We start from the raw sequence: 13,721 nt of genomic DNA on the forward strand, positions 1-13,721 counted from the left end.
ACAGATTGCCACCCGAGGCTGTAGCAGCCTTATCCAAAATTATTGACGAGCTCATGGCTCAAGGAGTAGTTGTAGAAACTGACTCCAATGTATGTAATTCTCCGATCATTCCAGTCATGAAACGTACTGATCCAAATGCACCCCCAGTATATCGACTAGTGATTGATTTACGAGAGCTTAATAAATGTATTATTCCTCAGTACCCAGTTGTCCCAGATATTTCTTCCCTGTTAACAGCCATTGATTCCGAAGCCATGTTTTTCACTGTCATAGACCTCAAGAATGCATTTTTCAGTGTTCCAATTCATCCAGACAGCCAGTTTCTTTTCGGATTTTGTTTAAATGGAAGGAGCTATATGTTTACACGCGCTCCTCAAGGTTTCACAGAAAGCCCTAGTATTTACAGTCAAGCACTCAAGAGACAACTAGACAACATTCACATGCCAACTGACACTGCCCTGCTCCAGTATGTCGATGATCTACTGATCACAGCCCGTTCTGAACGTGCTTGCGAGCGAGCATCCCTTACAGTTCTGTATTTTCTAGCCGAGATGGGGCACAAGGTGTCACCTTCGAAGCTTCAATTCTGTGTCCAGCAAGTGGTATACTTAGGACACTTGCTGTCCAAGAGGGGTAGGCAGTTGACACCCGACCGTATCCAGTTAATAGCGAGTCTTCCCCAGCCCAGAACCCAGAAGGAGGTACGTGCCTTTATCGGCCTTACTTCTTATTGTAGACAATGGATTCCCCAGTATGCATTTCTAGCCAAGCCACTGATACAGTTAACGACACAGGAGGCAGCCGTATCGACTGTCCTCCCTTGGACATCTGAACATACACTTAGTTTCAACGAGTTAAAGAAAGCCCTATGTCAAGCTCCAGTTCTAGCCACACGAACTACAGTAAGCCTTTTACACTTTTCGTTACTGAACGCGAAGGTACAGCATTGTCTGTTCTCACGCAAGATCAAGCAGGACAATACAAGCCCTGTGCTTATTTTTCGAGCACATTAGATCCAGTCGCCCAGGCGTTACATGCGTGCCTCAAGTCAGTTGCAGCCACAGCACTAGCTATCAGACAAAGTGATTCCATAGTTTTAGGACATTCCCTGACAGTACAAGTTCCACACTCCGTAGAAGTTCTTTTAAACCGAACACAAACACAGCACTTGACAATTGCACGTTTAACAGGTTATGAATTGACACTGTTCCAGCCACACATAGAAATTAGACGCTGCAACGTTCTGAATCCCGCTACACTGTTACCATCAGTTAATTCAAATCCAGACCCACACGACTGTGTGGAAGTAGTTAATATTACGACGAAGCCAAGACAAGACCTGACAGATATTCCGTTATCAGATCCGGACCTGACACTTTATGTGGATGGTTCATGTATGAGAACTAGTACAGGAGAACTAGTCGCCGCGTATGCAGTGACTACTGACACTGAAGTTATTGAAACACACCGTATTGATACCCTGTCCGCTCAAGCAGCAGAGCTAGTCGCTCTGACACAAGCCTGTATACATGCCAAGAACCTGAAGGTTAATGTTTACACAGATTCACGTTACGCATTCGGAGTTGTACACGACTTCGGAGTGCTCTGGCAGGAGAGAGGTTTCATGACTTCTCATGGAACCAAGATTCAGCATGGTCTCCTTATTCAAGCCCTGTTAGATGCCATACATTTACCGACATCTATTGCTATCATGAAATGTAAAGCACATACGAAAGTCACTGACATTATCTCCCAGGGTAATGATCTAGCAGACCGCACAGCCAAGCTTACAGCACAGACTCCAGACATTCCAGTTAATCAGACACGTACTCCAGATCTGATTACATGCATGACAGTTAAGGACCCTACACAAGATGTCATAGATATACAGTTACATGCTACTCCCGATGAAATCAAGAAATGGTCTGAACAAGGAGGGGTCCAGACAGATCAAGGATGGTTAACGAAGGGTAGAGCCACATGGTTTCTCCCCGATTCTATGGTTCAAGTCATTATCAATACCGCACATAGTCCAGCACATTTAGGAGAAAAAGCTATGTTAGACAGTATCCAGAACATTTGGTTCAACAAGCATTTACGAGCTGCAGCCAAGCAGAAAGTCCGCACCTGTATGATATGTTGTCAGTTTAATCCAGGTAAAAGTGTCCCGGTGGAACAAGGTGGTTTCCAGCCTCCTGACCACCCTTTTGAGGTCCTCCAGATGGATTATATTCAGATGGAGCGATGTCGAGGTTTCAAGTATGTCCTTGTAGTTGTATGCGCTTTGTCCAGGTGGACAGAAGCATATCCAGTCCCAGATTACACAGCCGCGACCACTGCCAAGCAGTTGGTTCGTGAATTTTTCCCTAGATACGGACTCCCTAGAGTCGTATATTCTGATAACGGCCAGCCATTCTCATCTGAACTCATGAAGCACGTTTCCCTTTTGTTAGGGTACCAGTGGAAGTTCCATTGTGTACGCCATCCTGAAGCAGCCGGTCTCGTAGAGAGACATAATCAGACTCTGAAAATCCGCATTGCAAAAGTCTGTAAGGACAAAGGTGTAGACTGGTTAGTAGCTCTGCCAGTCGCTTTGTTTTATATGCGCATGGTCGCACATTCCAGATCAGGTCTGTCCCCGTACGAGGTCGTATTCGGCCGCCCCCCTAACATGTGGGGTACTCCAAGGCCCCGAAGTATTACCGATGTTTCATGTAATATGCTGACAGATTACCTAGCTTCCTTGATGTCTGCCCTCAACTCATGTCGTTCACAGGTTGCCGCCGCATTTCCAGACAATACCGAGGTGGCACCGCACGAGATCGTTCCAGGCTCCCTTGTGATGATCAGAAATTTTGACAGATCAAGTCCGCTGGAACCACGTTGGAAGGAGCCACGTCAGGTCCTCTTGACCACCCGAACTGCCGTCAAGTTGGAAGGCAGAAAGGGGTGGGTCCACCTTTCTCATGTAAAACTTTTCAAAGGATTGAAACCAGTCTCCAAGAACATTTCCAAGGACTTCCAGGATTCGAAAGATTGCCAGAACATTGTTTTAAAGGACTGTCCCGCACAAGACATTATTACAACCCCTCCCTTGTTAGAGAAAACTCCGCAGCAGGAGTATAAGTTAAAGCTCAGGTCTAGTAAAATAAGTCAGTCAGTTTGATTGTATAAGTCCTCCCCTAGGTGAAACGGTTGGACTGTTTCTGACATGTATAAAATAGACCCCCATAGTGAGAGAGTCAGTCGAAGTTCACTCCAATGTATCGTTTTTCTGAGTTTCATATTATTTCTCAGCATAATGATTTCCTGCACTAGTTACGCACTTTTCCTGTGTTTTCCAGTTCCTCATGCTAATATGTCTACTAATGCTACAGTAGAGCACACGTTTAGTGATCTGCCTCCTCACGAATATTCATACCGCCTCGCTATGCGTAACAACACATTTATCCGTATGTTACATTATTCACACCAGACCAGCAATGCCACTAATTGTTGGGTGTGTGGTCGACTCCCCCCTTTCCAGACACCGAAGGGAGTTCTGCCACTGTTTCCTTATCCATTCTCACATAATGGTTCGTGTGGAGCATGGTCCACGTTAACGTCATCCTCAACAGATATGTCTTTTCTTAACGGTACATGTTTTCCAGACAAGCAAGGTCTTCCCCACAGAACAGGTTTAGATCTAGAAAACGAAGTATATAATTTAGGTAATTATTCGTCGAATTTCATGGTCCTGAATGTTCAGTCTGATACTACTCCAGACTTACCTGCTATTTCAGTACTACCAGTCAAAGGCGAATTATGTGTCCGTAGTTATGGTTCTGTACATGTAGGTCATAGTGAATGTACTACTGTTATCAAGTATAGTGACAGTGGGAAATCTATTTTCAAAGCTTCACGTCATTCTTATTTTATTTGTGGTCAAACTGCATATGTCCGTCTGCCCCTCGATTGGGAGGGAACCTGTTACATTGCCTTCCTACTGCCACCTGTTTTTCTAGCCCCATCTGATTATCACAGAAACACACATCTAGTACACATTAGACATAGAAGGGAGTCCCCAATTGTCGATTATACTGAAACTACTCTAGAACAGTATACAGATTTCAATAAAGGTTTCTTCTTCTTCGTAGGACCTGTCCAGAATAGTAAGCTAATCCGTAGGTTAACAAGAACCCTTGAAGCTGTAGTTAATGAGACTGCCTCTGCTCTAGGTAACCTAACCGAAGAACAATCTGCTATGAGATTTGTCGTTTTGCAAAATCGTCTCGTCCTTGACGTCATACTGGCCGATAGGGGCGGGGCCTGTAGAGTCATCGGATCTAGTTGCTGCATTTTCATTCCAAATAACGCGCCGTCTGTTTATTCAGCTATAACCAGACTCCATAAAATTGCCCATCTGTTACATCAAGATCCAGGCACCTGGACATGGTCCGGTTGGTTCTGGAATATAATTTCCGCATGGGGATGGAAAGTCCTGTCCTTTCTAGGTATTGCAGTAGCGATCATATTCAGCTGCTGCCTCTGTATACAATGTGGCCCTGCGATTTGCAGCATGTGTGCTACCTCTTGTATTCCTAGTCCCAAGCCCCGTTCTAAATCCCGTTCCCAGACAATTCGAGACGAGCAAATGGTACTGTATGAAATGATAGATGGTATCATGAAAATTGATGTTTCCTGATGGAAACGTAGTGACAAGGAGGGAATGTGGAAAAGTAAATTTTGCCATGTTCTGTGTCCCTACGCCTCATCCATCATATGTTATGTGTGCATGACCAATATGCATATGTTATTCCCCATGTCCGATTAAAGGCGCAATTACAGTTGTGTCCACCTCTGATATGTCATTTTCCAGTCCTCGTGAATACTACGAATATCAGGCCTATGTAAAGTAATGTTGCCACGTTTCTCAGTGTGCACGTTATTCCATTATAAAGTCCCCGTTTCCAGGCCTCAAAAGGGCCCGGACCCTGGATTCAGCTTCTGTCTCCTGTTAACAGCCATTGATTCCGAAGCCATGTTTTTCACTGTCATAGACCTCAAGAATGCATTTTTCAGTGTTCCAATTCATCCAGACAGCCAGTTTCTTTTCGGATTTTGTTTAAATGGAAGGAGCTATATGTTTACACGCGCTCCTCAAGGTTTCACAGAAAGCCCTAGTATTTACAGTCAAGCACTCAAGAGACAACTAGACAACATTCACATGCCAACTGACACTGCCCTGCTCCAGTATGTCGATGATCTACTGATCACAGCCCGTTCTGAACGTGCTTGCGAGCGAGCATCCCTTACAGTTCTGTATTTTCTAGCCGAGATGGGGCACAAGGTGTCACCTTCGAAGCTTCAATTCTGTGTCCAGCAAGTGGTATACTTAGGACACTTGCTGTCCAAGAGGGGTAGGCAGTTGACACCCGACCGTATCCAGTTAATAGCGAGTCTTCCCCAGCCCAGAACCCAGAAGGAGGTACGTGCCTTTATCGGCCTTACTTCTTATTGTAGACAATGGATTCCCCAGTATGCATTTCTAGCCAAGCCACTGATACAGTTAACGACACAGGAGGCAGCCGTATCGACTGTCCTCCCTTGGACATCTGAACATACACTTAGTTTCAACGAGTTAAAGAAAGCCCTATGTCAAGCTCCAGTTCTAGCCACACCGAACTACAGTAAGCCTTTTACACTTTTCGTTACTGAACGCGAAGGTACAGCATTGTCTGTTCTCACGCAAGATCAAGCAGGACAATACAAGCCCTGTGCTTATTTTTCGAGCACATTAGATCCAGTCGCCCAGGCGTTACATGCGTGCCTCAAGTCAGTTGCAGCCACAGCACTAGCTATCAGACAAAGTGATTCCATAGTTTTAGGACATTCCCTGACAGTACAAGTTCCACACTCCGTAGAAGTTCTTTTAAACCGAACACAAACACAGCACTTGACAATTGCACGTTTAACAGGTTATGAATTGACACTGTTCCAGCCACACATAGAAATTAGACGCTGCAACGTTCTGAATCCCGCTACACTGTTACCATCAGTTAATTCAAATCCAGACCCACACGACTGTGTGGAAGTAGTTAATATTACGACGAAGCCAAGACAAGACCTGACAGATATTCCGTTATCAGATCCGGACCTGACACTTTATGTGGATGGTTCATGTATGAGAACTAGTACAGGAGAACTAGTCGCCGCGTATGCAGTGACTACTGACACTGAAGTTATTGAAACACACCGTATTGATACCCTGTCCGCTCAAGCAGCAGAGCTAGTCGCTCTGACACAAGCCTGTATACATGCCAAGAACCTGAAGGTTAATGTTTACACAGATTCACGTTACGCATTCGGAGTTGTACACGACTTCGGAGTGCTCTGGCAGGAGAGAGGTTTCATGACTTCTCATGGAACCAAGATTCAGCATGGTCTCCTTATTCAAGCCCTGTTAGATGCCATACATTTACCGACATCTATTGCTATCATGAAATGTAAAGCACATACGAAAGTCACTGACATTATCTCCCAGGGTAATGATCTAGCAGACCGCACAGCCAAGCTTACAGCACAGACTCCAGACATTCCAGTTAATCAGACACGTACTCCAGATCTGATTACATGCATGACAGTTAAGGACCCTACACAAGATGTCATAGATATACAGTTACATGCTACTCCCGATGAAATCAAGAAATGGTCTGAACAAGGAGGGGTCCAGACAGATCAAGGATGGTTAACGAAGGGTAGAGCCACATGGTTTCTCCCCGATTCTATGGTTCAAGTCATTATCAATACCGCACATAGTCCAGCACATTTAGGAGAAAAAGCTATGTTAGACAGTATCCAGAACATTTGGTTCAACAAGCATTTACGAGCTGCAGCCAAGCAGAAAGTCCGCACCTGTATGATATGTTGTCAGTTTAATCCAGGTAAAAGTGTCCCGGTGGAACAAGGTGGTTTCCAGCCTCCTGACCACCCTTTTGAGGTCCTCCAGATGGATTATATTCAGATGGAGCGATGTCGAGGTTTCAAGTATGTCCTTGTAGTTGTATGCGCTTTGTCCAGGTGGACAGAAGCATATCCAGTCCCAGATTACACAGCCGCGACCACTGCCAAGCAGTTGGTTCGTGAATTTTTCCCTAGATACGGACTCCCTAGAGTCGTATATTCTGATAACGGCCAGCCATTCTCATCTGAACTCATGAAGCACGTTTCCCTTTTGTTAGGGTACCAGTGGAAGTTCCATTGTGTACGCCATCCTGAAGCAGCCGGTCTCGTAGAGAGACATAATCAGACTCTGAAAATCCGCATTGCAAAAGTCTGTAAGGACAAAGGTGTAGACTGGTTAGTAGCTCTGCCAGTCGCTTTGTTTTATATGCGCATGGTCGCACATTCCAGATCAGGTCTGTCCCCGTACGAGGTCGTATTCGGCCGCCCCGCTAACATGTGGGGTACTCCAAGGCCCCGAAGTATTACCGATGTTTCATGTAATATGCTGACAGATTACCTAGCTTCCTTGATGTCTGCCCTCAACTCATGTCGTTCACAGGTTGCCGCCGCATTTCCAGACAATACCGAGGTGGCACCGCACGAGATCGTTCCAGGCTCCCTTGTGATGATCAGAAATTTTGACAGATCAAGTCCGCTGGAACCACGTTGGAAGGAGCCACGTCAGGTCCTCTTGACCACCCGAACTGCCGTCAAGTTGGAAGGCAGAAAGGGGTGGGTCCACCTTTCTCATGTAAAACTTTTCAAAGGATTGAAACCAGTCTCCAAGAACATTTCCAAGGACTTCCAGGATTCGAAAGATTGCCAGAACATTGTTTTAAAGGACTGTCCCGCACAAGACATTATTACAACCCCTCCCTTGTTAGAGAAAACTCCGCAGCAGGAGTATAAGTTAAAGCTCAGGTCTAGTAAAATAAGTCAGTCAGTTTGATTGTATAAGTCCTCCCCTAGGTGAAACGGTTGGACTGTTTCTGACATGTATAAAATAGACCCCCATAGTGAGAGAGTCAGTCAAAGTTCACTCCAATGTATCGTTTTTCTGAGTTTCATATTATTTCTCAGCATAATGATTTCCTGCACTAGTTACGCACTTTTCCTGTGTTTTCCAGTTCCTCATGCTAATATGTCTACTAATGCTACAGTAGAGCACACGTTTAGTGATCTGCCTCCTCACGAATATTCATACCGCCTCGCTATGCGTAACAACACATTTATCCGTATGTTACATTATTCACACCAGACCAGCAATGCCACTAATTGTTGGGTGTGTGGTCGACTCCCCCCTTTCCAGACACCGAAGGGAGTTCTGCCACTGTTTCCTTATCCATTCTCACATAATGGTTCGTGTGGAGCATGGTCCACGTTAACGTCATCCTCAACAGATATGTCTTTTCTTAACGGTACATGTTTTCCAGACAAGCAAGGTCTTCCCCACAGAACAGGTTTAGATCTAGAAAACGAAGTATATAATTTAGGTAATTATTCGTCGAATTTCATGGTCCTGAATGTTCAGTCTGATACTACTCCAGACTTACCTGCTATTTCAGTACTACCAGTCAAAGGCGAATTATGTGTCCGTAGTTATGGTTCTGTACATGTAGGTCATAGTGAATGTACTACTGTTATCAAGTATAGTGACAGTGGGAAATCTATTTTCAAAGCTTCACGTCATTCTTATTTTATTTGTGGTCAAACTGCATATGTCCGTCTGCCCCTCGATTGGGAGGGAACCTGTTACATTGCCTTCCTACTGCCACCTGTTTTTCTAGCCCCATCTGATTATCACAGAAACACACATCTAGTACACATTAGACATAGAAGGGAGTCCCCAATTGTCGATTATACTGAAACTACTCTAGAACAGTATACAGATTTCAATAAAGGTTTCTTCTTCTTCGTAGGACCTGTCCAGAATAGTAAGCTAATCCGTAGGTTAACAAGAACCCTTGAAGCTGTAGTTAATGAGACTGCCTCTGCTCTAGGTAACCTAACCGAAGAACAATCTGCTATGAGATTTGTCGTTTTGCAAAATCGTCTCGTCCTTGACGTCATACTGGCCGATAGGGGCGGGGCCTGTAGAGTCATCGGATCTAGTTGCTGCATTTTCATTCCAAATAACGCGCCGTCTGTTTATTCAGCTATAACCAGACTCCATAAAATTGCCCATCTGTTACATCAAGATCCAGGCACCTGGACATGGTCCGGTTGGTTCTGGAATATAATTTCCGCATGGGGATGGAAAGTCCTGTCCTTTCTAGGTATTGCAGTAGCGATCATATTCAGCTGCTGCCTCTGTATACAATGTGGCCCTGCGATTTGCAGCATGTGTGCTACCTCTTGTATTCCTAGTCCCAAGCCCCGTTCTAAATCCCGTTCCCAGACAATTCGAGACGAGCAAATGGTACTGTATGAAATGATAGATGGTATCATGAAAATTGATGTTTCCTGATGGAAACGTAGTGACAAGGAGGGAATGTGGAAAAGTAAATTTTGCCATGTTCTGTGTCCCTACGCCTCATCCATCATATGTTATGTGTGCATGACCAATATGCATATGTTATTCCCCATGTCCGATTAAAGGCGCAATTACAGTTGTGTCCACCTCTGATATGTCATTTTCCAGTCCTCGTGAATACTACGAATATCAGGCCTATGTAAAGTAATGTTGCCACGTTTCTCAGTGTGCACGTTATTCCATTATAAAGTCCCCGTTTCCAGGCCTCAAAAGGGCCCGGACCCTGGATTCAGCTTCTGTCTCCTGAAAGCCTCGCTGAGGAGCGATACAGCCCCCACCTGTATCCTCGACCCTTCACTTACTTCCTGCCTTGCAGTGCCCGGTGCAGCTTGGCTCTGCCTCTGAGTCTGCCAAAAGTATGTTATAGTTCCAGCTATCAGTTCAGTCCTCCTCCTCTGCATTCCTAAGCTACTGAACTGCATCAATAGTTTCCGTCATTGTCTAGCCTTCTCGTCTCCACGTTAGAGAAATACTGTATTTAATGGTCATTTAGTATTCTTCATCACGCACTTCATGTAGAATAATGCATGGTCCAGTCTTAGAGTCAAGTTAGCCTTTCCCCTCATGACTTCTAGTTTATATCAACATGTTCCCTAAACATTAGATACCAGATAGGGTTTAGGTACATGTCGCTCCGACCCTCCAGACTCTAGTCTCTGCTCCTAGCACAGAGTTCGTAGCCCCCAGCTTCTCCTAGTAACACGTCATTGCCAGTTTTCGCGCACCATTAGGTTAGAGGTCCCGGCTCCTTAGGTAGCCCCCTCCTATGTTTCCGCCCATTCATGACATATTCTGTTACATTTACATCACATGTCTATGTATACGCCCAGTTACACCTCTTTTTACTGTTATCTTTCGCGACTGCTACGCGTCACGCCTTCTGCTCCACCCACTGCTACGCCTACTGCAATGTAATGCTATGTGTTTGCGCTATGTATATATGCCTGTGTTTTGTTATTGAATGTTAGCGCGCTCATCCCAGACCTAGCCCCAGCAGCTGCTGGGCCTCTTTTCCCCTGCTGGGCCCCAGTTGTCCTGCTGGGCCCTGTCACCTCTGTTCTATGCAGGTTGTCCTGATCCTGTCCTTATGCTGTAATAAACCTGCAGAAACTCCTACTACCTCGAATCTTGACTCTTATTTTATTGAGCTATCTGTTATTCATTCATTCATCCAAAAATAGATCCGGTATTATTTATTTATATACCACAGGATGACTCTTTTAATAACAACAAAATGACTCTATATTGTGTTTCTTGGTTACTACTCCTTGTAAGACGTCTTCATACTCAAAGGGGAGCAGCTGAGTAGTTTATATATGTTGCATCTTTCACTTTGGGAAGGTCATGGAAATATATAAACGTTTTTTTTGTATTTTGGTTTGTTGTATCTGCTGACTGACTGGAGGGCTAAAATTTAGTTTACAGCTCACACATGTTTCTTTTATTAATTTTACTAGAATGACGCAACAATAAGACAGATGTTTAAAGGGTCTGGAGGAAAGCCAAGACTCCACTCTATCCTGAAATGTTAAGGACCATCTAAGACATGCAGTTCCTGATTGGACGACTGATTATTACAAACCGGCTGAGACCCTCTGGGAGAAAGATCATGTCGCTCTGTTGCTCGCTGTATTTGCATGAATACTCTGCAATTGTTCAATCTATGCATAACCTGTCTTTATGGTTTTCTCACATTTTCAAATAAAGGGTGATTGAAGGGTCAACATTTGTCCTCCCCAACTCTTTCTTTTTGTGTTCTGTCTTTAAAGTGCAGCTGTCACCAGATAATTATGTGCGCATCACTAAAGAGGGGCTTTGGCTCCGCCCACATGTGAACCAGACGTACATGTTTTCTTTGGGCAGACGTTGTGTGCTTCCACGAAAAAAGTACCTGCCGCCACGCAGCTGTGTTCATTTTGTTTTTGTATCCAGCTGCCCAAGCTTGAATTTCAAAGCGTATATATATGACATTCATGCTCCGCCAAAGTGCAGAAACAAACTGAAAATCTGGGTAAACGTTCAGGCTTCGCATTTTATCCTCTATTTAACACAACGAAGAAGAGGCGGTTAACTCTGGATTCTTGCAGTGTGGCGAAAAAAGGGCCATGAAATTGCGGTTTTATTTTTCTCTTTTTATCACACTTTTTCCACCTTCCTTACATTTAAACTTGGCTGAGGCAGCGACCAGGAAAGCCATTAAATGTAAATGTGTGTATACTTGTAAAGCGCACTGCCGCTCTATCTCGGGGCACAGCCGCATAGCTAGGGAGGGGCAAGGGGGGCAGTTCGCCCCAGGCGGCACTGTTTTGGGGGCGGCCATGGCCACGCGACTCTGGTGGCCCTACTGTTGTATTCAACTATTGGATGGCGGCCGCGGGAGGAACAAGCATTTACAATGCAACGGTTTCGCCTTTGAAAAAGTTAGAGCTATTGGCATTGTAAATGACAACATTTTTATGTATGCGTTGGTTTTGAAAACAGATAAATAAATGCCAATAGCTTAATCTCTCGCAAATGCCACACACAAACACACATACCCACACAGAGTCCCACACACATACATACCTACAGAGCCACACACATAGCCACACACACACAGAGCCACACAGAGCCACACACACAGGGCCACACACACACACATACACAGAGCCACATACACATACACACACACCCCCCCCGCCCCCCCCCCCCCCCCCCCCCCGTCGGGACGCACCCTCCAGGGCCAGCATGGACCCTATGGCCAAACGCCATTGAACAGGCCATGCACAGTGCCATTGACTGCGAGAAGAGGTCTGGATGTACGGCTTGGTTTCTGGCCAGGCCCTGCAGCCAACCTGCCCTGTGCATGACTCGTGTTGGTTGCATGCAGTGGTTGGATGCCAACCAACCCCCGCTGGGCACAGCCAAAGGCCATGCACATCAGTGTTTGACATTCCACAGAGGGTGGGTACAGGGCTTGGCTCATTCCCAATCTGTGGGTCTAGCACCAGAAAGGGAATCTTGCATGGGTCCAGGGCAACAGGGAATGGTAGCTTGAGCTAGATTTGCAGATCTCTCTTTGGAGCCACATATCTAAAAAAAATTAAAAAGCAAATAGGACCAGAATCGGGGCAGGTCACCATTGCACAAGGATGGGTAAAGAATTGTGCGCAGTGGGGTATGGCCACCTGCAGTGAGTAGGTGGCATGGTATGGCCAACTTTTGCTGTGCAAGGCGACAGGCTGTGCAAAGTATGCGTTTGTTGCTGGTTGAAGTTGGGGCACATGAAACCCTTGGATGTGGTATATGATTAAAAAGACCTTAAAGAACAAAGGTTAAGGTGAAGTTAATGAATCCTCTGGTTTCATGTCTGCATTGACATCGTAATGCTCATTTACTTCGGCCAGTTCTTCAGGATAGGGTTTAAAGTAAACTACTCCTAATCCAACAAAATGACATTCAGGAGTGTATTGCTTTATTCTTGAATAAAAAGGTTAGCGTTCTAGTTGCTTATTAGAACTCTGTGGTGATGTTGCAGTTGACTACTAGGGAGTTAACCGACTGCTTCTGGTAATGGATTAATGGGTAAATCAATGATGCAAAAAAATATACACTAGGGGGCATATTACCAACGATTAGCGATATTTATCGCTAACGAGGCTTAGCAATGAATTTTTTAACACTAAGCATCGCCGGAAATTATCGCAGAGATAACTTGCTATTAGCAAGGTTTATCTCAGAAGTGATAAAAATCCTGGCGCTAACTGCCAAATGAGAGATTATCACTGGAAAACCAACGATAATCTCTCGGAGTTTGGAGTTAGCTTGATGATAGTGGCTCACAAACTTAACCATGATATCCACCTTCCATAGGATATCATGGCTCAGTCAGGAAAATACCAGGTGTAAAAAAAGCAGCGCTAACCGCGGTTAGCGCTGCTTTTTTATCACTAACAGGGTTAGCGAAATCCTTGATAATAGGAGAAATGTCGCTTAACAACATTTCTCCTATTATTTTTCTCTGGAATGCCCCCTTTGCATCTCGTTAGAGATGCAAGGGGAAGCGTAGAGAAAAAGGGTGCTAACATGCGAATTTGCGTGTTAGCACCCTGTTGCTGATAGGGAGATAATTTTATCTCCGCTTTCTTGGCTTTTAAAGCTAAAAAAGCGGAGATAAATCCCTTGATAATATGCCCCTCGGTGCTCGAAAGAATAGTGCACTGAA

At 44.9% G+C, this 13,721-nt stretch overlaps 1 protein-coding gene across 1 annotated transcript in view; it reads left to right on the forward strand.

The window, feature by feature from the left end:
* LOC144821925 (uncharacterized) overlaps positions 1 to 11,193 on the forward strand; it is a 68,059-nt gene extending 56,866 nt beyond the window's left edge. The window contains exon 4 of the mRNA XM_078679073.1: positions 10,975 to 11,193. The gene's annotated coding sequence lies outside the window, so the exon portion shown is untranslated. The remainder of the gene's footprint in view (positions 1 to 10,974) is intronic.
* The last annotated feature ends 2,528 nt before the right edge of the window (positions 11,194 to 13,721 follow it).

Source organism: Lissotriton helveticus, chromosome 2_2 (genome assembly GCF_964261635.1).
Source record: "Lissotriton helveticus chromosome 2_2, aLisHel1.1, whole genome shotgun sequence".
NCBI lineage: Eukaryota > Metazoa > Chordata > Amphibia > Caudata > Salamandridae > Lissotriton > Lissotriton helveticus.